This window comes from Pleurodeles waltl, chromosome 7 (genome assembly GCF_031143425.1).
Source record: "Pleurodeles waltl isolate 20211129_DDA chromosome 7, aPleWal1.hap1.20221129, whole genome shotgun sequence".
NCBI lineage: Eukaryota > Metazoa > Chordata > Amphibia > Caudata > Salamandridae > Pleurodeles > Pleurodeles waltl.
Window position 1 is genome coordinate 1,387,864,135 of NC_090446.1, and position 21,698 is coordinate 1,387,885,832.

At 44.4% G+C, this 21,698-nt stretch overlaps 1 protein-coding gene across 2 annotated transcripts in view; it reads left to right on the forward strand.

The window, feature by feature from the left end:
- Positions 1–1,467: 1,467 nt before the first annotated feature.
- LOC138246384 (DNA-directed RNA polymerases I, II, and III subunit RPABC5-like) overlaps positions 1,468–21,698 on the forward strand; it is a 60,061-nt gene continuing 39,830 nt past the window's right edge. The window contains exon 1 of one of the 2 annotated variants that reach the window (XM_069200953.1): positions 1,468–1,747. The gene's annotated coding sequence lies outside the window, so the exon portion shown is untranslated. Of the gene's footprint in view, positions 1,748–1,877; positions 2,045–21,698 lie in introns of those variants that run through there. The other variant, XM_069200954.1, reaches the window with a different exon arrangement.

Here is a 21,698-nt window from a genome sequence, read left to right on the forward strand (position 1 = left end):
CCTAACCTCACACAAATGGCATCAATGGTGGCTCAGCAAATCACATATAGATATATGCCTGGAGATTTTGTTGGTTCAGTGCTGAATCAGAGATCAGGCTGGACTCTTCCCAGAGGAAGCAGGGTCCAGACTGATTTGCATATATCATGGTCCAAACTGGGGTGGCATGGTGAGCAAAAGAACAATGTATTTAACCCAGATCTGTGACTGGGGATGAGTGTTTGAAAAGTTTCAGCACTCTGTCCGTCATCTTGCTGTGTTGTTATGTTTGCCCTAAGTGGCCAGGGTATGCCCGGACGTGGGTCCCTTGCTCACTTTGTCACTTGATTCACGCTAGCCTGGCTGATGAGGGGTAATACCCCGAAACTAGTCCTAGGATGCTTGTTTCTGGTCCAGTGAGGACCTAGCCGGCAGTTCGGGTTGGACTGTCCCCATAGGGAGCAAGGTCAAGAATGATTTGCATATGTCTGGGTCCTAACTGGGGTGGCATAGTGAGCAAAAGAAGAATGGATTTAACTCAGATCTGTGACTGGGGTTGAGTGTTTGAAAAGTTTCAGCACTCCGTCCATCATCTTGTTGGTTTGCTGAACCAGAGATGTCCATCATCTTGTTGGTTTGCTGAACCAGAGATGCGTCTGGCCACAGTGAAATGCGCTGAATTTGTCCCACAGTCATTTGGATACAATTCTGCAGCGCCCACATGTTTTCTTCTTTCTGTTCGAAGTAGCAGCGTGCAAGCAGCAAGGGGATTTTATTATTTTCGATTTTAGCTGTCATCAAAACAAAGTTCTGATTTTGTTTGGGGATAATCCTGGCTGGGAGCTATCTGGAGTCCAAACATCAAGGCAATTGAGGGAAATGAAGGCACAGTGTTTTATCACTTCACAAGCACATAAGTACTTCAGAGAAACTACTCTTTGGAGGCACTTTGAATAGAGGTCCTTGATGCTGGTTCATATTCCACTGTACAATACGAGAAAGACTGCTATATATGAACAAAATGATTTTTGTGTCACAAGCAGTAACATAATTACCTGTCTACATAAAATAAAAATCTGTCATCTGCAATGCTACACAGTGTGCTTTGCAGGAGATACATTAACCCTGTATACTACTTTAGTCAAGCCTATGCCTAGACAAAATACAGATCTCTCCAGCAAGGACACTGACCACCAGAGTTATCTTTCCATTATTATTATTCCCTGACATTTACTGAGCACACAAAGCTCTCTGCAGCAGGAGCCTTAACCCCATAAGATACTATAAGATTCAGCCTAAATAAATGTCTAAGTTGATAGTCAGACTGCTTTTCGTGACTCCGCCCCTCGCGACCCCACCCTTTTTGTTGCCCCTCCTCGGCATCCAAAATCTGGTCTCCCGGTGTGAAGTTTTTCCAGTTCCAGCGCTTACAGGGTGGAACAGCAGGTGAGCGTCGGGCGGAGGTAGGTCTTGTTTACTCCCTGCAGTCAGTGAGAGCGGCGCGGTGGTACCAACGTGCTGGGAAACGCCTGGATCCGTCCTTCCACGTCTCTGGCTGATCCCTGCGCCCGGTGAGAGCGGGAGGTGCCCGGAAGCCGGATCTGGGTGAGTCAGCGCATCTCCAGCTGCCCCCAAGTGCCCAGTCTGAGCACTACACAAACAAGCACCCGGCTGGCACCGTCACGGGCACCGCTGCGTCAGCGCTTCCAGGCTGTCAACACCAGCTCCCCGGGTAGAGACGTGGATCTCTGAGACCCCCTCTGCACAGGTACGTCTTCCTCATCCGCAGGTTCAGGATCTTTCCACAGTCCACCGTCGCACGCATACCCAGGAGGAATGTCCGCAGCGGGCACACTGGGGCTAAAAATAACCTGGCCTTGTCACAGGTGCCGGCTTCCGTGAGCGCCACTCAGACCGCGTTTAGAGCTGGTGCCTGCCGTCGGCGTGCCAGTCCTGCTCCAAAGCACAGGGTACGAGTAGGCGCTTTCAGGACCCCTCAGAAGTTCTAGGGTTGTTCCAGTTCCCAGCAAAACAGCCAAGCGTGTTTACGCAGACTACCCCCGAGGTAAGCAAATTCCAGTTCACACAAAATCGCCCCCTCGGCAGAGAGGCCAAGTGTTGGATGGGTTCGGAAACTCAGCTTCTGGTTTTTGAGCGGCACTGTGAACAGTGGGGAGTGTGGGCAGCTCGCACGAGTGGGGAGTGAGTGTGAGAAGTTGGCAGAGTGAGCCGTCACTAGTGAGCAGGATGGAGGCCAGAGTGAAAAGCCAATACTGTCAGGCTATGTGGCGTGGTCTCGCCGTCGAGTCTCCGTGGCACTGGGGGGCGAAAAAAAGATCCTGGCACAAGGAGAAAACAAGAAGCTTGCACGTGTTTGTACGTCCAACGTGTAAGAAGCTGGGGCTGCTGGAAAGTGCGCCTGTTTGGATACATTTGGGCCGGACTTCTGAGGCGTCTGCCCAGTTTAGTAGCAAACAGCCCTCGAGGTCAGTGTCTCTGAGGATGTGATGATCTCAGCATTCCCCTTCTGTAAGCCATTTCTCACAGCACAATAAACACAATAAATAAAATATTGGGAAAGAGGCCAGCCGCTAAACGTTTTCACATCCTCTTTTGCGAAAGGTGCTGACATAATGCAGTTAGCCCTCTACAGGTGCAGCTCCGAGGGTGGTGTATGCACATTCAAAACATATTCAGAAAGGTTGGCACCTGTGTGCCTGTGTGGCACATATTTACTTTAGGCCGTGGCTGGGCATCTCCAAGGACCAATGACCTATTAGGGAACAGCAACTTCTTACTACATGGAAAACCAAAGAAGCAACACAAACAGCAGGATGGTGTCAGAGCTTTCATAGTCACTCACTCATTCACCCACACGGTCCTCTAAGCACCCGCTCCAGAGACCTGCCTGTCATCTACGTGTCACTAATGCCGTAACCGTGCCCGGCCTGGGAGTCTGCCCTGCTGGATCTGTTATGTAGGAAATTATTGACTCTACTTGAGGCCTACTGTGGGGCAGGGAATGTTGATTTGCTACTGGCATGCTATACCTGGTCTGCGAGAAAACAAGACGCGCTCTGTTTCTGCCCTGTGTGTCCCTGTGCTGTGATAGGGAGGCTTGTATTCTGTCCTCTAAAGCAGTGGTTCCCAACCTTTCGACTCCTGAGGACCCCCACTGAATCAATACTAGAAGCCGGGGACCCCCAAGCAACTTGTACAATTTAAATTTCAAACATTAAAACAGTAATTCACACAAAATACATAAACAAGTGCACACCAAACAAATACTCTAATTGCTAATTATATAATTATTTTATATTGAAAAAATATGCACATATCTAAACATTTTAATGGGAAGGTTGGTGCTGCATCTTGGCAACTAACCTTTCAATATTTGGTTTTGTTTAGGAAGGCTGAATCCTCAGGTCAGATTCGACATCCCCCAGGCGATTTCTGTTTTTATTTTTTAGGTATATAAGATCTTAGAAAGCATTTTTCACATAAATGTGGTGGGGAATGGAAGTTAAACCACATATCGCCATAGCCTTTCCGTCACATGTAATTAATTTGTTATATAGCACCTCTCACACCACTGTAGGGTGTTGGGGCACTTTACAGGGGACTACAAGGTGCAGGATTTACATGTCATCAGCACTGGCAGGCATTTTCTAAGAGGGCTTGGTCTGGAAAAGCACAAACTCAGGTTTCAGAACATAACAGTGGTTAGCGTTGACTTTAATAATAAGAATTTATTTCTACGAAAGCAAACCCTTTTTTTAGCAGCACATAAAATACTGTTCTTTGCAGCAGGCATATTAACCATCTGGCCTACCTTAGATGAGTCAAAACTGCCACTAGACAAAACTCCCATCTTGCTCCAACAGGTACATTAATCACCAGAGTTATCTTGACGCTTTCATGTTCTCTGGAAAGCTGCTGGTTGTACACTGAATTTTAAGGGCTTTTACATTGCTGCACAATTAAAAACACGCACGTGTTACTGTTAGAGGCCCCAGCTGGAGAAGTGCCTTTCTCCGGCCCAGGCCTGCGGACCCCCTGGGAATGTGTCACGGACCCCTGGGGGTCCGCGGACCACAGGTTGGGAATCGCTGCTCTAAAGGAGGGAAGCTTGACTGTTTCTGCCCCAGGTGTACCAGTTCCATAAAAGGGGTGTCTCCACTGCTCCATCTGTTCCCAAATCCGAGGATATGAGTGCACTGGAATAGCATACTCTGTGAACCAGGGACTTTTCACAATATTACATCCGAGATACCTATAGTCCGGAGAAAAGTGCCCAGGGCAATCATTGAGCGCCAATATATACGTATAGGTCTCACAGTTTAACAAAGGGAGGGCATAAATGTAGACATTAAGTGACACGACCTCACCCAAACTAGGGAACCCATACCTTGGAGCCTGTACAGCCAGTGAATGGTAGTTCTCTTGGAGGCTTCCCAGTGCTAGGTGGGAACCCACTGGTGAAGTATGCCACACTAGGTAAGTGAGGGTTCATTATACTACAGTACACAGATTTATGTAATTCCATAAGGGTTTTTGCTGTTTCTTACAGTAGTTTGCAATGTCTGTCTGCGGAGAGCATACAACAGTCCTTTAACTCATCTCACCCTCTCTTCAGTGTGTTAGCTACCTGTGCTGGACCTGTCCATTATGTCCTTGAATTGTACCACATTCTCTCTGTTCGTGCTATCTGTCCTTTACTTATTCTGCCCTTGTTATACCTTTATCATGTTGTGACGTTTGGTATAAAACGTAACACTATGCAAAAGACAAAACAGTTTGCTTTGTCAATGCTGTTTGTAATGTATGATGTGCAAGAAAGAGCAGACCCCATGAACTATGAGAGCTGAGTTTACTTTTGATTTTGAACAGTTTTCGAAATGGACCAGAGAACGTTGCTAAATGTTAAAACATGCCTGACAAGTGGCTCCGTATAACACCTTCAGCCAATTATGACGTTTTACCAAGCAGCACTTTGCATGGTGGGGTTTTGAGTCCACAATGAAAATGTTAAAAGCTAAAATACAAGCCCCACAATGCAAAATGTTGTTGGCTGGAAAGCCAGGAGTACTGATGTTATATGTTGCAGTGCCATTTGGCAGACTTTGTGAAATGCAAAATGAAAATGAGTTCCTGACTTTCTGCCTTTTTTCTTGTAGGGGATAACAGGTTTAAGATCTCAGTATGTGAGAGGGCAGATATTGTCTTTCAAATGCAAAGGCGAGCATCTCACTGCTAATGAATTAACATCAAGAAGAATGCAAGTAGCAGCAGCAGTCGGAGTGTCTCAAGGGGCAACAAAAAGGAAAAACAATGAGCTGCCATTCTGCTTCCGACCTAGAAGTTGGTGTGATTTAGTTGGCATTCCTGCAAACCACTGTGGTGGGCCTTTTGAACAAGTGCAACCCTTGCTGCTGGTACTGCCCCACGAGGGCCGGTTGTGACATAATCCATATGGTACATAGCGCTATAGTAAATATACAATGAGATCCTCAGAGCCTCAGTACAAATATTTTACAACCCACTGTGCAAGGTTGGGCTGTGGAAGGTACAGTGCAGCTGGTGGTGCTTGCATCATGTTCTCTCTAGCTCACTGGTCCCTGGTGAACATTCAGAGCCGTCGCCCCTGTTATGGAATCTACTTATATAATTTGCTACTACGTGGCCGGTTTTCACCAAGTGTCTGTGACCCACTGGTCAGTCCGGCGGGAACAGTGCTACGGTATAGGACTCAGCTCTCTTAAGTCTTTCTCTATTAAGGCTTTTTCCCTAACTTTCTCCATTCACCGTCAATCAATATATTAGTGTATTTCAAGTATTACCCGTAAAACATCAAAAGATAAAAAGTGGCACAATTATGAAGTCACATAAATAATTGAAAATAATTGACAATGGCACAGACGACAATTTGACGCCTGATGAGCCAAGCAGAAAAGAGATCCGAGAAATGTCAACCACCGTTCCAGTTTGTGCAACAGTATTTACTAGTTCCAATGCTGGCTTTGTATTGTGAACACCTATGGCTCTTTATAAGGGCAGCAAGCATTTGCACATTATGGCAGTATCCAAGTGACGAAAAAAAGGAAAAGTGTATCTCATCTTTAATGCAGTTTATATACTTTAACAAGAGGGAGATTGTGGAGATAGATTCTTTCAGTTGTAAACAAAACTGTTTACAAGGCAGAATACTCATTCTGTGTTTAAGATACAGAGTTTCAGCGAAGACTGGTGTAATGTAAACTAAAAAATACTCACATTTCGGTTTTTTTTTACTAAAAAAAAATGTCTTAGTCAGTTTGCCATACAGGTGTTCAGAGTGTTCCTCCTCATGCCACAAGCTATATGCTATCTTGACCTCTAAGGCGCTATCAAATGTAACCATTTTGAGGAATTCCTAAAGGTGTGAGGATGGTTAGCCCCAGTGTTTCTATTATATATTTGCACCATCCCACGGTTATGCTGTTTAAATGAGTCAATACATTTCCAAAAAACAACCCTTAGATGACTAATATCTGGTGCACTACAGACTCTTGTCCCCTATCGCAATAGTTAGAGTTCAGAACAAGGACTAATGTTGGTGAGTCCCAAGTCCAAATATAAAGGTTATGCAGGAGTGTTAGAGGGAATTCTCAACAGTCGCTTTAAAAACTCTCTTTCACAGATATTCATATGGGTGAGGTTTAAATGCCCTCCAAATTCGTCATTCTAAAGAGAAGCACTCTGCCACTGGGCTTTGTATACTTCAAGTGCAGTGGACATAAGATGCCCCCCATTCTGAACTGCAAAGCGAGCTGTTGCATATGCCCTCTGTGCCAAGGCATTCCTCAATCTTGTAGTGTGCAGCTTCTAGGAGATCTGAGAAGACACAACTGATCCCCAGGTATGAAAACACTTCCACTTGCTCCAGGCTTTTATTAACCAAAGTGAAATTACCACCTTTGTGTGGGCTGAAAATCATAACTTTGGTGTTGTTTGTATTAATGAGAAGACCATTGTCTTTGCCAAAACCTTTATAATTGAAGCTGTAGACCCTTGGACGTCTTGCAGACCAAGAGAGTGTCACCAGCAAATAAACAGTGAGCAGAAGGGGAGCTAAGGAGCAGCCCTGGCAAACACCTTTATTCAGAGGGTAGGATTGTGTGGTTTCTCCAGCAGTTTCCAATCTAAAGGTGGCCTTGTTCCTGTCACGGAGTTGGATCAGGATGCTTAGCAGATGCAGGGGGTGCCCTAGTCATGTAGAGAGTTCCACAACAAATGCCTTGAAACGTTATCAAAAGTGAACCAGAGGTCTCCAAATACAACATACAGGGGTAGTATTTTTAATTTGATAAACGTTTCTAAGATTGGATGGATTCTGAAATCCTAGTCTACTGCGCCTATTTTTTCCTTACCCAAGTCTGTTTTAGAGGCAGAATTCAATTAGACTGAGCTCTGGCCTCAAGCCTGGCTAGTACTACAGAAAATAATTATTTTTGTTGATTGTTCAGTAGTCTAATAGGCTGACAATTTGCAGGATCATATCTATTTCACTTTTTATATACTGATATTATCTCTGCTCCATGGAATGAGAGTGGAATAGTGGCCCCACCCGTTGTGTTATGTGTATTTGTAAAGCACACTATCACCCACGAGGATATCCTGTCACTTAGTATTGCATTAAACATAACATTGACATAATGTCTCCAGAGAATGGTATCTGATTTGTACAGATTGGCTGGAACCTTGCCAGGTTCAGGGCCTTGCCCCTCTTTTGTTTGTCAACCACTGTGAGAATTTCATTTAGTGTGAAGGATTTCACTTCTGCTGACCTCTCAGTGGTTTCTCAAGAGTCCAGGACATGTGCTACGGGAGCAGGGGGTGACAAGGTACAAAATCAAAAAGTTCTCGAGCCTGCGATCTTTGATAAGCTGGCTGCATATACTATTGAAAATGGATAAGTGCAGGTTCAAACTTTGAAGGGGATCAAGTGATGGCAGATATGTCATGTCCAAGCCACTAATTTGTTTAACGGTAGATTGAAATTACACACAGTCCCACTTCAAACTTTGTTTTTCATATTGTTTATTACATAAGTATGAATACTGCTACGAAGGGCTTCGGGCTTCTTGAGGAGCTTGGAAGAACAAATGGACAGTTAGAGGGTGGTTACCACTTTATGGGCATTCCACTACTGACATATCAAGAATAAGATGGCAGCTACAGAAGTTTACCATTATATAATCTAAAATACTCTTATACAAGCCGTTATTAAAAGTATGTTGTCTGGGGGATCTGATTTAGCTCTGCCGTAACATGCTTGCAGGCAATGTGTTAAGGTTATATCTGCCAACTGGTGGATCATAGGTGTACAGTGCTTTATGTACCTCTCCTGTGCCCTGGGAACACCCGAGACCTAGATGTCTTCTGTGATTACCTGTAGTTACTTGTTGGTTCGAAGGATCTCTTCAAATCACCTGCAATCTTCAGGGATGGCTTCCACTTGCTAGGAGTAGCATACGAAAATGACTAAAGAGAAGATCAAGATGAAATAAAATTGCTAAATCTACCCCGATGTTTGGTTTCTGTGTTATAAACACTGACAGACATTAATATTAATTGCTTTCCAGATTTGAAAGCTAACAACACTTGATGGCTGTCTATGTGATTTGTGATTATTTCATTAATGGACCAGTTCAGACTAATATGTACCCAAGTTGTCAGACCCTTCGAGGGTCTCTCCTTCACTGCAGGGATGTTAAAGGCAGTGCATTCGTTTTATATTGTGTATCAATTGCCCACGTTTCTTGAAGGATGCAGATGAAAGTTTTAATACAAATCAGACCACTCAGCAGTATTCCAACTTAAGATGTGACTAGGAGTGTGGTTAGTTTCAAATACATGGTCAGTCAAAGTTGTTATGCAGCGTGCAACAAGTGAAAGTGATGTGGCAATCTGAGAGTTACAGTGTTAAGCCCTTCTGAAGTGCACTTTGTGGTGCTGTAGAAAGTAGAAGTTTTACTGAAAAATATTTTTGCTCTTCTAGTACGACTGTTAAGGACAACATATGGGTTTCGAAGGCAGGGAGTGGACTTGCCCACTCATCGATTCTGTGAACATCTTGTTCTTTTCTCCATCTGGAATCCCCTTGCAGATGCCGGCGTATTTGAAACCTTGGACCCACTGTTAGTGAGGTGGAGCTTGGGTCCTTTGAGTTGAATAGTCTTCTGCTTACTAACCACAGGTCTTCCTCTTGTTTTGTCAAAAGCTGAATTTGGCCAAGTGCAGGAAAGGTCTGAATATCCCTCAGTAATGGAGCATTGATTTTTGTCAGAAGAAGCGTTTTACATCGATACCAAAATCCAAAGCTTCCATCTATGGGCCCACACAACCTGGCAAAATTCACGGAAACCCCTCTCTGACCAGCTCTTTGGAGAAGTATTGATGCAGTATGTTCTGGAGGCTATCTCCCTGGGGTGCCACCTTCACCATTACCCGAGAGTTTAGCTTTTGATGATTTAGAAGGAAGCCTGAGCAGAGCCAGAGGATGAAATGTTTGAAGGATCAGGATCGAAAGAGCTCCAAGGCAATATTTTGGCAAGGTTTGTCAGCTGAAATTGGGTGCTTTACAGGAACATAGTGAACAATGCTGTTGATGAATGTTTTGCCATGTGAGTGGGACTACAGACCCACAGGGCTTGACATGACCACTGTCTTCTCTTCTTTTGCCAGCTCATTACTGCTTGCCCTGGTAAAATCTTTATCAATTAGCACTCTAACTCCCTGGGTATTCGGAATTAGAACTTCTGGCGCCAAAGGAACAACAGGGTGGCCCTCTTTCTTTGCCTGGACATGAGTGCTGTTGGATCATCTGTAGCCTGTTTTATTCTCCGGAAGAGCTGAACCTGTGCTGTCAGGGATTCCTCATTTCCAGGGAATTGATGTACAGCGCAGGTGTTTTATTGGCAATATCCTAAGCTCTGCAGTGACATAATCCTCTCTTGAGTGCTCTGGAATGCTTCTGACTAGAGCAGGCAAGTTTTTTTTACTTTTGACTCAACAACTGAATATTTGTCTAGTGAGCCTGCGATTCTACTCAGCTCAATTACTGTCCAGGCGTAACAGCATCTGCTGAGTCAGCTTGTAAGTTTCCAAACTTCTCGGGGTCTGCTGTCATGCACTTGAGATACAGTAGTGCATCGAAGGTCTTGTTGGTAATCTCTCAGCCATGTCTTGGACAGAACTGGGACTTAACAGGCCATAGCTGTTGTCTTGCCCATAGACTGAATGAGAGCTATTGCTTAATGTTGGGGTGGGTGAAATTGTAAATTGTCCTCTACCTCCTTTTTTATTGAAATCTGAGATATTTCCAGTAGTTTGTGATTGACATTCCAGGGACACTCTGGGGGTCATTATGACCCCCTATGTCTCTTAAGATTGTACCTGTCTGTTATAATGTGCCTGCGGATCCAATAATGGAATCAAAAAGTTCAGTGATCTCAAGGGTGTTTGACAGGTCAATACTGAGAAGAGGTGGATTTAAAACTGAGGTAGAAGAGTTCAGAGTCGCGTTGACATTTGCAGGGCCTCCTGTAAATCAGAATTCTGCACAGCACATGGGGGTTGGGTTGAACAATATCGTTCTCCTTAATAGTCTTGCAAATTGTTTCAACCAAGGTGGAACTCTTCTTGGAGTATTAAACACTGGCAATTGTTGTGCAGCTGTGTTGTACTGTACAGTCATGATATACGGTACCAGCGGATTATGGTGCAGGACACCAACCACTGCAGAAATCACAGTTCATATGGCAGTCTTTTGTGGTGCTTCTGTATTAAAGTTAGAGGTAGAGAGACAGGGTATCAGAGTATCAAGCGGCTACACAGAGTGCTTTTGCAGGCCAGTAGGGCCTGCGTGTGGAAGGTTCCAGGCCTCGCACAACTCACCAGTCTGAGGAGTGGGGTCAAAGCTGAGTGATGGAGATCGGCCTCCTGACTAGCCGTGTAAGGGTCTGCTCCTATGACAAGACACTTGAAGGTTGATTCAGGTTCTCCAAATATCAGGTTTCAAGCGTGGTTTCTTACTCTGCTGTCTGCACCTTGCCTAGCCTTGTTTGGACTTAGTCTTCCAGGGCTCAAGGGAATGTAGGAGATGTGCACAGAAGTCCTCATGTGTATCTTCTGCAGTCAGTTACTAACACCATCCTTTAAGCAATTAAAATAATGGGATAGCAGTAGCTGTAGAGTCGCCTCACCTTTTACCCAATACAGAATTTATTTTTGCGCAATTAGAGCCCCCTAACTCACTACGCTTAAAAGTTCTTTGACGCATTAGTTCTGATGGCAAGTTCCAGATTCTCTCTGAATGAGAGTTTGCTCCACCATGTGGCGTCAGGGAGTCAGAGACCCAACTCGGCGTATTCACCAACTAGGTTCACCAAAGTCCCAGCTCCCCGACACCAAATGGACCAGGTAGACAGCCTCACAGTCCCACTGTTGTAGCTAAAACAGCAAGGTGGTGGCAAAAGAAATGACTGCAATGTCAAAGACGGCCCAGTGCAGAACCAGCCATATTTAAGGCCTATAGTTATCATGATAATTCAGTCATCTGGGGGTGGAAGTAATACATATTTACGAAGTTATCCTACAGAAGTGGAGTCTCTCCCAGGCCATCCAAACTTGCTGGAAGCACTACAAACATTCCATTTTAAAAAGAAAGGGTGCCAAACATGGGACTTGAAGCATAAACGAACCCAGAGGCGTTTCCCCATTAGGACTCTGGGGCTGCAGCCCTCTGAAATTCCCACACGTTTTTCTAAACAAATTTTAAATAGATTGATTTAACTTGAAATACGATCATATCTTAACAAACAGATGCATTTAAGTCTGGGCTATCTGTCCTAGGCTCCCTGCTCTGCCTTTCTCTCTGAAGCAGGAGACGGAGCCCGGGCATTGAATCAACCTTCTGCACTATGATGTACGATGCAGGGCTTAGCTGTCTAAATCCCTTCATTGCATTGTAGTCTATGGTGGTATCCGCTGTAGGCCAGAGACGCTGTCAGCGTCACAGTCTGGGGTGTCGGAGTCTACATCCCTGCGTGAGGCCAGACGTTTGTCATTCACAGGCTTAGATCCCACCCTTTCCCATTCGTCACACTGTAAGACCGGATGCAAACATGTGTGATTTCGAGCCTTTTCCTTGGTAATGGTAAGTGTTATAATGTTAATGTTATATTATGTATTTTGTACTGAGACACCTGGTTATGCTAACGTTCCCCGGTGTGACACCCCAGGCCACCGCTGTAGGTCGCTGGCCCCTTTAGAAGTGGAGCTGTTGTATTTATTCCCCCAGGAAATTGATCCAAAAGACGAGCAAGGTTTTTGTTCCCTTGCAAGTTTGATCCAAATATCTGGGTCAAGCGCAAAGGGACAAATATATGCTTTTAGTAAAGAAATGTATCTGCTCTGTGGCGTTTAAACTGGCCCTATCTTCATGCCCTTAACATTAATGCGGAAAACATGGATTGATTTACGAATGATGAATGTTAAAAACGTTAAGGTCATGCATGTTAGCGATTTAGTTCCACTTTTATTTCAGGTTTTACTTAATCTTGCATTCCACAAGAGCGTTAGGTATTTCATCATGTTGTGTTGCTGTATTTGTTTTTGTGCATCTTATTACCCTTGTATAATGCATACTTTGAGTTGTGCCAGATGTTTATGAGGGGCTTTGATTGAGAGCTCTGAAGGCAAAACTGAGGCAAAGCAAAGTGCTCCTTAGTGGGTTGCCCTCTCTCCACAGCACTCAGAATGATGGTCATGTATTCCAGTTTCAATTGAAATTCTGTATAAACGTGTGTGAAGGGGACACACACAGATGTCAAACTATTTAAAAGGCAAAGGGAAATAAAGTACTTAATGTGAGGGAGTCCAGTGTATGTTTGGGGCTGCTGAAGTGAGGGGGATGCGAGGAAGTACATTTGGGGGAGAGTGAAAAGAGGCTGCTAAAGAGGAAAGAGAGGAGAATGAAGTTGCGTAGATGGATGAGATGTGTAAAGAAAAATGGCATACATATCTAACACAACATACACATACCTGAAGGCAAATACTCCTTGCACAGGCATCAATACTATTTAATTCACAGTCTCGCAATTTCATAATTGAAACAATTCCAATGTTAATTATCAATAACAATTCATTTTTGTTACTCATTTATCTTAAACAGCTAACAACCGCTGACAAAGTCAATAGAACTGACAGGTTTTAGGTGTACGTTGGATGTTGTGTTATATATCTGGATGCAGTAACATCTCAGAGACAAACCAAAAATACCCGTCGGATGGTATACTATGGGAATCACAGAAATGCATTTGACTTTTTCCCTTTAAGAGAGCTCCCACTTTTTGGGTCCCACTTAATGGTATGTCTGTGCACATTTACATTCTGTATGACTGATTTGCAGCCAACAGCTGTGTGTGCTTCCAAAAGGATGGTTAGAGCATTTTCTTACAAAGTTTATGCCACATGCAGTGCAAGACACTGAGCAAGCACACGCTTTAAAGGCCTGAAGTTGTTGCACTGTAAAATGTGCACATTACAGTAAATGTTGAACAAATTAATACAGTAAGATAATGTGTTTAATATTTCAAGACTATACTGTGTCAGCTAATTTATTAACCTTGCTTTCTCATCAAATTCATTTGCTATCTCAAGAACCATTTGCCAATCTGTTTTCATTTTTTTCTCGGGAGGAGGACCCACCAAGGACGCCACGTTTGTCCATTAAGCTTGCTCGCTTTACTCGCTACATAAGAGTCATACCCAACTTTTACATCCCACCGCTTTCAAAAGTCACCAGCTGCTGCTGAACAAACCCAAACCCTTTCCCATTAACCCATCAATGCCTCCCCTTCCCTTACCCAGAAGCAAAAGAAACAGGATAGCAAACCAAAGAAACAAAACAAAGCAAACGGCCAAACAAAAACAAATAGCAGAAAAATGAGCTGCAAAGATGCAAGTCTGGGCCCTGCAGCACTGCTCACGGCTTCGCAGCACAACAGCACTACAGGATGAACAACAGAGCCCAACCTCGGGTTTGCAGGGTAACCAATAAAAATCCTTTAGTCGATAGGTGGCCTCCTCTGCCATCTTCGTTAATTCTGCCACTTTGTACTGCATCATTTCCATCACCACTCCCTCTCCCACCGTCTTGGATCCACACAATCGTTCCACAACATTCCTTGTCGGCCATCAGTATTACGCTACTGCAGCCATTACCCGAATGATCTCCGTTCGTATAACAGTCCTTTAGTGCAGTACTGTGCATCTCTCTCCTCTATTTTGTCTCTGGCCTTTTTTCAGTTTGACCCAATCTCTACTGGCTCTACAGACAATGAATGGCTGTTTACAAATGGATATGCTGGCCTATCCTTCCATCTGTCACCACCACCACGTCTCCCTTTCTCATCCAACAATCCTCTCTCGCGCTCAACATTCTCCACCCATGTTTTACCTTCTAGGACTTCCTTCAACTAGAATAGAGCCAACCTCGAACTGGCCTCTCCCCCCATCAACTTAAATTGAAAGTGCTTTGTGAATGTACCAATATTCATTAAGATATCTGCAAATCATGTCTTGCTAACCCTTATTGATGTCCATTTGGGCTTCGCCCCACCAAATTAATCGGACCTTAGACCATGCAGTTAGCTCTCTCAACCATGCCATTCTTTTGCAAGTTGCTAATAGACACTCTTATGTGCTTCTCACCAAACACCATCAAAAATGTGCTCATATTCTGTGACCACAACTACGTGTCATTGTCTGTGACCCACCACTTCAGGACACTTTCTCTGATAAAGACCCTTCTAAACAACCTTGACATGGTCATCTCTCTGACCTATTCAACTTCTAGTGGAGGACTGTGCATGTGTCACCATTACACAGGCGTACCGCTTGGCCAGAGTGTTCGTTGTGCTTCAAACGGGTCAACATCTACATGGAACAGTCATGATGAGTTGTTCTTGTAACAACTGGAGTGCTGACCCTTGATTCCTGCACCCGCTAGTAGTACACTCCGCTGCACTTGAGAAACTCTCAGCTGACTCGGTTTCAGAGCGCGAGAAAGGTGAGTGTTGGGCAGGCCTGATCATATGTGAGTCCCAGACTACACTCCAGGTGAAACTCGAGATGAACGCAAAAGTTTCTGCCAACTGACTGATCTTTCACACAGAGATGCCCCAAATTTTAAAGAAGAGTACTCACAGAGCGCGTTGCTGCCCTTCATATGCTAGTCCATGTCCATCATGAGTTCTTGACATCATCAAGTTCCACTGCTCGTCTGGGCTGCTGGCCAATTCGTCAACAAAATATGTAGTAATAAAGGTCCCAAGGGTGGACTATAACATATATAACATATTCATTAAGCTAAGCAGCATAAATGGTGCCTCCAAGGCCTGGCTAGAGTACTCGCAATATTCCATTATAGAAGTATGGGTCACATCTTGCATCTCCCATTACAAACAATTGCAGAGCCCATTCACATTAACCAAGTAAAACCAGCAAGGCTGCAGCAGTCAAAAGTTATTAGTCAGTAAGATGTCAGGTGTTTCTCTAAAAGGCTCGGCTTGGAAGATTACAAAAGGTTTTCCACATAGATAGGAAATAGCCGTACTTGCCCCATATTCCAAGATCTGCTGCATAATTTGCGAATTTTATAAAGGAAAATGTGTTTTCAAATTCAAATAGATGGTGCAACATCGTACCGGACACTACAAAAATTAACTGATTACCTATTATCTGTTTTTTTTTCTGTAATGGGGAAATAACATGAGTAACAGCTTAATTAACCCTAAAACATTGTGACAGCATAACGCCACAGAATGCGCCACATACCTCTTCTAGCTGCTTCATTCAGTCAACACTGACGCATAATTCCAGTGGCCCTAGTTTTAAGGCCTGTGCCTCTCATAGGCTTGCAGGGCTAGGACAGGATCAGTCCTCCTGCTGGTACTCCTCAGGCGGAGCATTGGCTCAGTCAGTTTCAGTCAGCTCTATACCTGTGAAGGGTATGGCATCAGCAATCAGGCCCAGGTTCGGCCAGCTCTTTTGGGAGGTCTGCTGCAATGTTTCAGACTCCATCAGTGTCGTTCACACAGCACTGGCCTGTGAATCTGGAAGAAAAACAAGCATTTTCAATGCAATGGGTCGCGCATTTGTTTGAGTTAGAGCTATTAGCGTTGTAAAGCAAAAAAAAATGCAGCACTATCGCGCTATTTCGCGCTGCTTGGCAAATAAACAGATAAAGTAGTCCGGACCCAGGCTGAAAACATCGAGCCTCGTATGTTTTTAGTACTTTATCGGTGCTGTGTAGGTGGGCTAAACACCGGAAAGGGCATGACGTATGCATGCCTTTCACAAATGAAAGCAAGTGGATTTTAAAAGGCGAGCCCACGAACCAATGTAAGTGACTGGTGTGGAGATTACAGAATGGACGGAGCGCTTTGCGCTCGCCCATAAAATCGCAGGTATAGCAGGCAAAGAGTAAATAAAAATAACAAGTACGGTGATACTTCACGTGGGTTCGAATCCCATCCTCGTCGCCAAAAATATGCATTAACGCTTTGCAATAATGATATCCACACAAGGTAGAACTTCTGAATATTTTCTTTACCGCCAACATTCCTAATACCTAAATAGATATCTGGAATCCAGAATATAGAAGGGGGAAACATTCTGCATTCTGCCTCCTTTCAATACTACACCAGACTTGTGCTTCTGAAATGCTCGTGGGGCGGCAGTGGCATTAATCACGTCAGGTCTATGCTCCAAGAGAGCTGGCAGGGCCGCAAGAAGCAGCCTCGGTCACAAACCAGGCCTGTAAAGCGCCAGTTAGTCACAAGTCAGGTGCTTGTTTCTAAAAGACCGATTTGGATTGTAAGAAATCTCCGATTATATTTCTCACAAAATCGCGCTCACGGGAAACACAATTGGCACTCTTATTATCAGTCATTTTGGAGAAGCCAAGAAATGATTCATGGAGTCTAAGTACTAAAAAACATAAGTTATAAAAAAAAAGCAAACAATCTGATGAACGCCGCTGATGCTGTAAGTAAGGAGTCTGCACTGCCCCCGAACACTCAGCCTTTACCGTCCTAATAAGCCCACTTTTCGTTCACATGAACGCCTTAAGTACTGGACCTGAGCCATACTCAAAAGCAAGCCACAGTTTCTGCCAACAAGCACAAACCATAACAAACTGAGCACAAAAACAGTACAAACTATAAAGAACATTCTGAAACCACAGCGACATTACAGATGCACTCACGGGCACTGACTTAAGTATTTTGCCAAAGGAAAAAAACAAAGGAACATCCAATGTATAGGTTGGCACAAGTGTTTCAATCAATCAATCAAGCACACCAAACTTTTGTATGCTGAAAAATCACAAACCTAAGAGGAAATCCTGCACAGTCTCGGCTGGCGTCAGGCAAAGTGGCGGTGTGGGGGTGAGGGTGGGCCAAAACAAAAAAAATATTTAAAAAACTTAACTGAATGCCTGTCGCGTCACCGCTCTTCTGGCTCTACTGCAGGCAGAGGCTCCCAGTCTGCCCTGCCGCCAATCCTGATGCTGCTCTCATGCAGAAGCATGAGAGCAGCATCAGGATTGGCCTGAGCACCCTTGATTTGCACTCCCAGACAGACTGTGAGCCTGTGCCTGCTGTCTCCAACCTGGCAACACAGCTCGGGTTGGAGACAGGTCAGTGTGCATGACGGGTTTGGCCATCCAGAGACAGCCAGTCAAACCCACATGCGCACTTACAACAGTGCAACTACCACTCCCCCTTGTGCCTGTCATCCCCATGGCCGCGCCCCCTAGCCCCGATGCTGTGGAGAAAAATAAAACAATATTAAACATGCTTTAATGTTGTTTTATTTTTCAAGTTTTGCAGCTGCTGCAGGGGGGGGGGCGACCCTCCTCCACCATAGTGGCGGAGCCGCAGAACATCTGCCTGGCTGTTACACGCGCAGCGCTGGAAAGGGAAAATGAAATGCAAGGCTAGGCCCCCAGATGGCTCAGTACAGAAATAAACTTGAACTGTCATCCTCTTTGTCGATGACAATAAATACTTCTGGCTTGCTTCTGCTTGTGATCAGCTCAATCTGCGCCTTAGAATTAATGGCCACAGACCCTCTGTGTAGTCTGCTGCCCCTTCAACTGTTGCTCTCTTGCACTTACGCAACACGAGACGTAGGGCGTAGAACAACTTCTCCTTGCTCTCAGGTCTCTGTCACAGTGCTGCCCTGTTTTGCAAGGATGCGCGCAAGTCCTGGGTATGGAGTTTCTCCTTGAGGATGGTGCTCTTTCCTGCTTTTCAGCTCACTGTTACTTGCCTTAAGTTCCACATGGTACACCACCTTCTGCTCTTGGGTCGCTCTCCCACCCTCAGTTCGCATGTCATATTCTTTCCCTGCTTTATGTTCCTCTGAATATTATAATTTGTTTGTATGAAACACACATCTTCAGTGCTTAATTTGTAAAAAAAATAAGTGCCAGGCTCAGAGTTTTGTGTAGCAGCCTGTGGCCGGCACTATCAAAGATCGGCTTATACCAAGGCTGCATGGCCGTGATTCTACCGGGTGCCTCTTTCATCCACCACCAGGCACACCCAGACTCTTCATCTTACTCATACAGGCTCGCACTTCGGCTCTTTGTCACATTTTTTTTTGCCTTTTTCTCTTACTCATTTTCCCCTTGTGCATTTTTCCCACTCTTACTCTTGGTCAAGGTCCCCAAATAAAAGTGGCGTTAGGCCCCACCTGCAACCACCAGCTCAAATTAAGCACTACCCCTCATGCTCTTATACATAATGTTGTTCTGTAAGGAACACTGAACACCTCCTCTGTGTGTTTGCATATATCTATCTATATATGTAGTATTTATATATTGCAAACCTAGCTGAAAGGTCAGGTCTTCATAATTTTCAAGTGCAGATGATTCTCGATGTTCCTCATGGAGAAAGGGGGTGAATTCCAGAGAGAAGGAGCCTTGGCATGAAAGGAGCGACCTCCCGCTCTAGCTTTCCTGACTTGGGGAAACAGTGGCCAGATTGAGATTGGCCGAAGGTAAAGAGCGCTAGTGCTGGTATGGAGATATAAAGTTAAACTAGATGGGGTCCCATAGGGGTGGAAGATCTGGTGTGCGATACACAAGGTCTTAAAGTGAATGCGCTTTTCCACAGGGAGCCAGTGCAATTTCCAGAAAAGGCCAGAGACAGAGCAGAATTTCAGAAGGGAAAATAACAGATTGGCCGCAGCATTTCAGGCCAGCTGGAGTCTTCTAGTAACTGACTTATTGACTCCCAGATAACCAGAATTGCAGTAGTCTAGACAAGACAAGAATACTGCCTGGACAATTATATGTTGAGTGTTGGGGTAAAACAAAATCAAAAATGGGTTTAAGTGCAATCAAGAGCCCGAAGATAGTACCTGCTACTGATTTAGCCTCTGTTTCGAAGGACAAGGTGCTGTCAATCCAGACGCCCACATTTTTTATAGACACCTTGAGTGAAAGGGGGAGGGGGCAAGAGAGGAAGGCCACCAATAGTCAGTTTTGATGGGTTTTCCATGAAGAGACATAGCAAAAAAATAGCTCGTTTGTGGAAAGCTTCATGAAGATTTGTAAAACAGCACCAAAGTTATTACCAACCCAAAATAAAAATCCTATAGAAACACCATTGTAACTATAAATATGCTACCCGGAAACATAATGTAAAAAAAGAAGCCTGCAAGAGGAGTTATTTTTTCATCTATCTATATGCATATATAGATGGAAATGAAGTCCTCTTGCTTGGTGTCTTCTTTTAAAGATGGTTTTGGAAGGAAACTAGTGATGCCACTTCCTTTGTAGATGGATGATGGGCAATGCAGTGATGTCACTTCCTGTGCTGATGGGAAATGAGTCCTCTTACTTGGCTTCTTATTTTAAAGACAGTTTTGATGGAAAACCAGTGATGTCACTTCCTGTACAGGTGGATGATGGGAAATGAAGTCCTCTTGCTTAGTTTCTTTAAAAACTGTTTCAGCTGGAAAAAGGGGATGTAATTTCCTGTGCAGATGGGTGATGGGAAATGCAGTTATGTCTCCACATGTGCAGATGGATGATCCAGGATGGTTGAAACTCCCTACAAAAAGTACCAAGAGGTCTAAGGAAGTATATATTCGCTATTTTTAGAGATCCTCACTCTTCCCCAGATCCGTATAGCCAAGCTTATGCTGCAAGGAGAGTCGGCAGTCTGTGCCATGACTGAAAGATAAGATGTCCCACTTGCTCCATGTTCAGAACATGGGTTTCATTTAACTCATTCTAACACATTTTAGAAGCTGTGATCTTGTTCACATCAACTTGACTAATATATCTGAAAATATTTGTAAAAGGAAAGCCCAGGACTGAAATATGGCATCCCTGGTAGTAACATGGAGTAAGTATTACCGTACTACTGGCAGATGGTGCAGCCAGGTGACCAGTAATGTGTGCTTGCATTTCATTTAACTCATTCTAACACATTTTAGAAGCTGTGATCTTGTTCACATCAACTTGACTAATATATCTGAAAATATTTGTAAAAGGAAAGCCCAGGACTGAAATATGGCATCCCTGGTAGTAACATGGAGTAAGTATTACCGTACTACTGGCAGATGGTGCAGCCAGGTGACCAGTAATGTGTGCTTGCACAGCTCGTGGTGATCACAGCTGTCATTGAACTAGATCCTGTAACTGCATCTAAGGTTGCCGAGTGACTTCATGGCATATACAACACCCGCAGCCAGGCCTGGCGTAACCAACAGCACTTTGCATTCTGGAACATAGATGTAAGCAGGCCTATACTTATTGAGAAGACAAGGGAAACAAGTACCATCATGTCAAGAGTTGTTGGCTACATATCGAAGACTGGATAAAGTGTGCAGAAACATGGCATGTGAATACTTGACAGTTATAATACCATGCACTTGCACTAGGTGGACACACTCAGATGCCACATTGTAGGCCAGTGGCTCTGAAAGGGTGCTCAACAGGGGTAGAATTAGTCACATGGTATGGACTAGACTGATCTAATTTACAGAGGCCAGCCTTTGTAGCAAATTAGGGTATTTGTTTAGAGGTCTGCTGAAGATTATATTCCCAGCTGTAGCACTAGCCCTAAACCTGAGGTGGAGCACTGCCTATTGAGCCCTGACACCACCTACAATAATAACTGTAAAATATAATAATCTGAATTAAAACCGTGGATGACTCTACACCAGTCAGTTTCTTGCGTAGTATAGGATGGCCAAATGCGGGACCTTATAGTCCTCTCCGACCACTGGGCCCTTGTGCCCCAAGCCAGCACTAATGATAGCTTTCTTCTGACACTAGTGGTCGTCAAACAGCATGGTGATGCCCTCGACTGAGCTTGAAGGGTCGTTGGGAGTAGAGTGAAGCTGTGGCAAGATAGAGGATTCAAGTGGCGGTTTCACAGTAGTCTCTAAAAACACAATAGTGTTTACCATTATGTTTGTGAAAACCGGCTTCTGAAAGACATCTAACACGATGGCTCAGAGAGGTAATGCTCATCGCTCACCTGTGCAGTGGTTCGAAGTTCACGGAGGGGGCAACACTGACTCAGTCTTCCATTCTTCCAGAGTCATAACACAGAAACCATTAAACTGTACAATATTAATGTCTGTTAGGA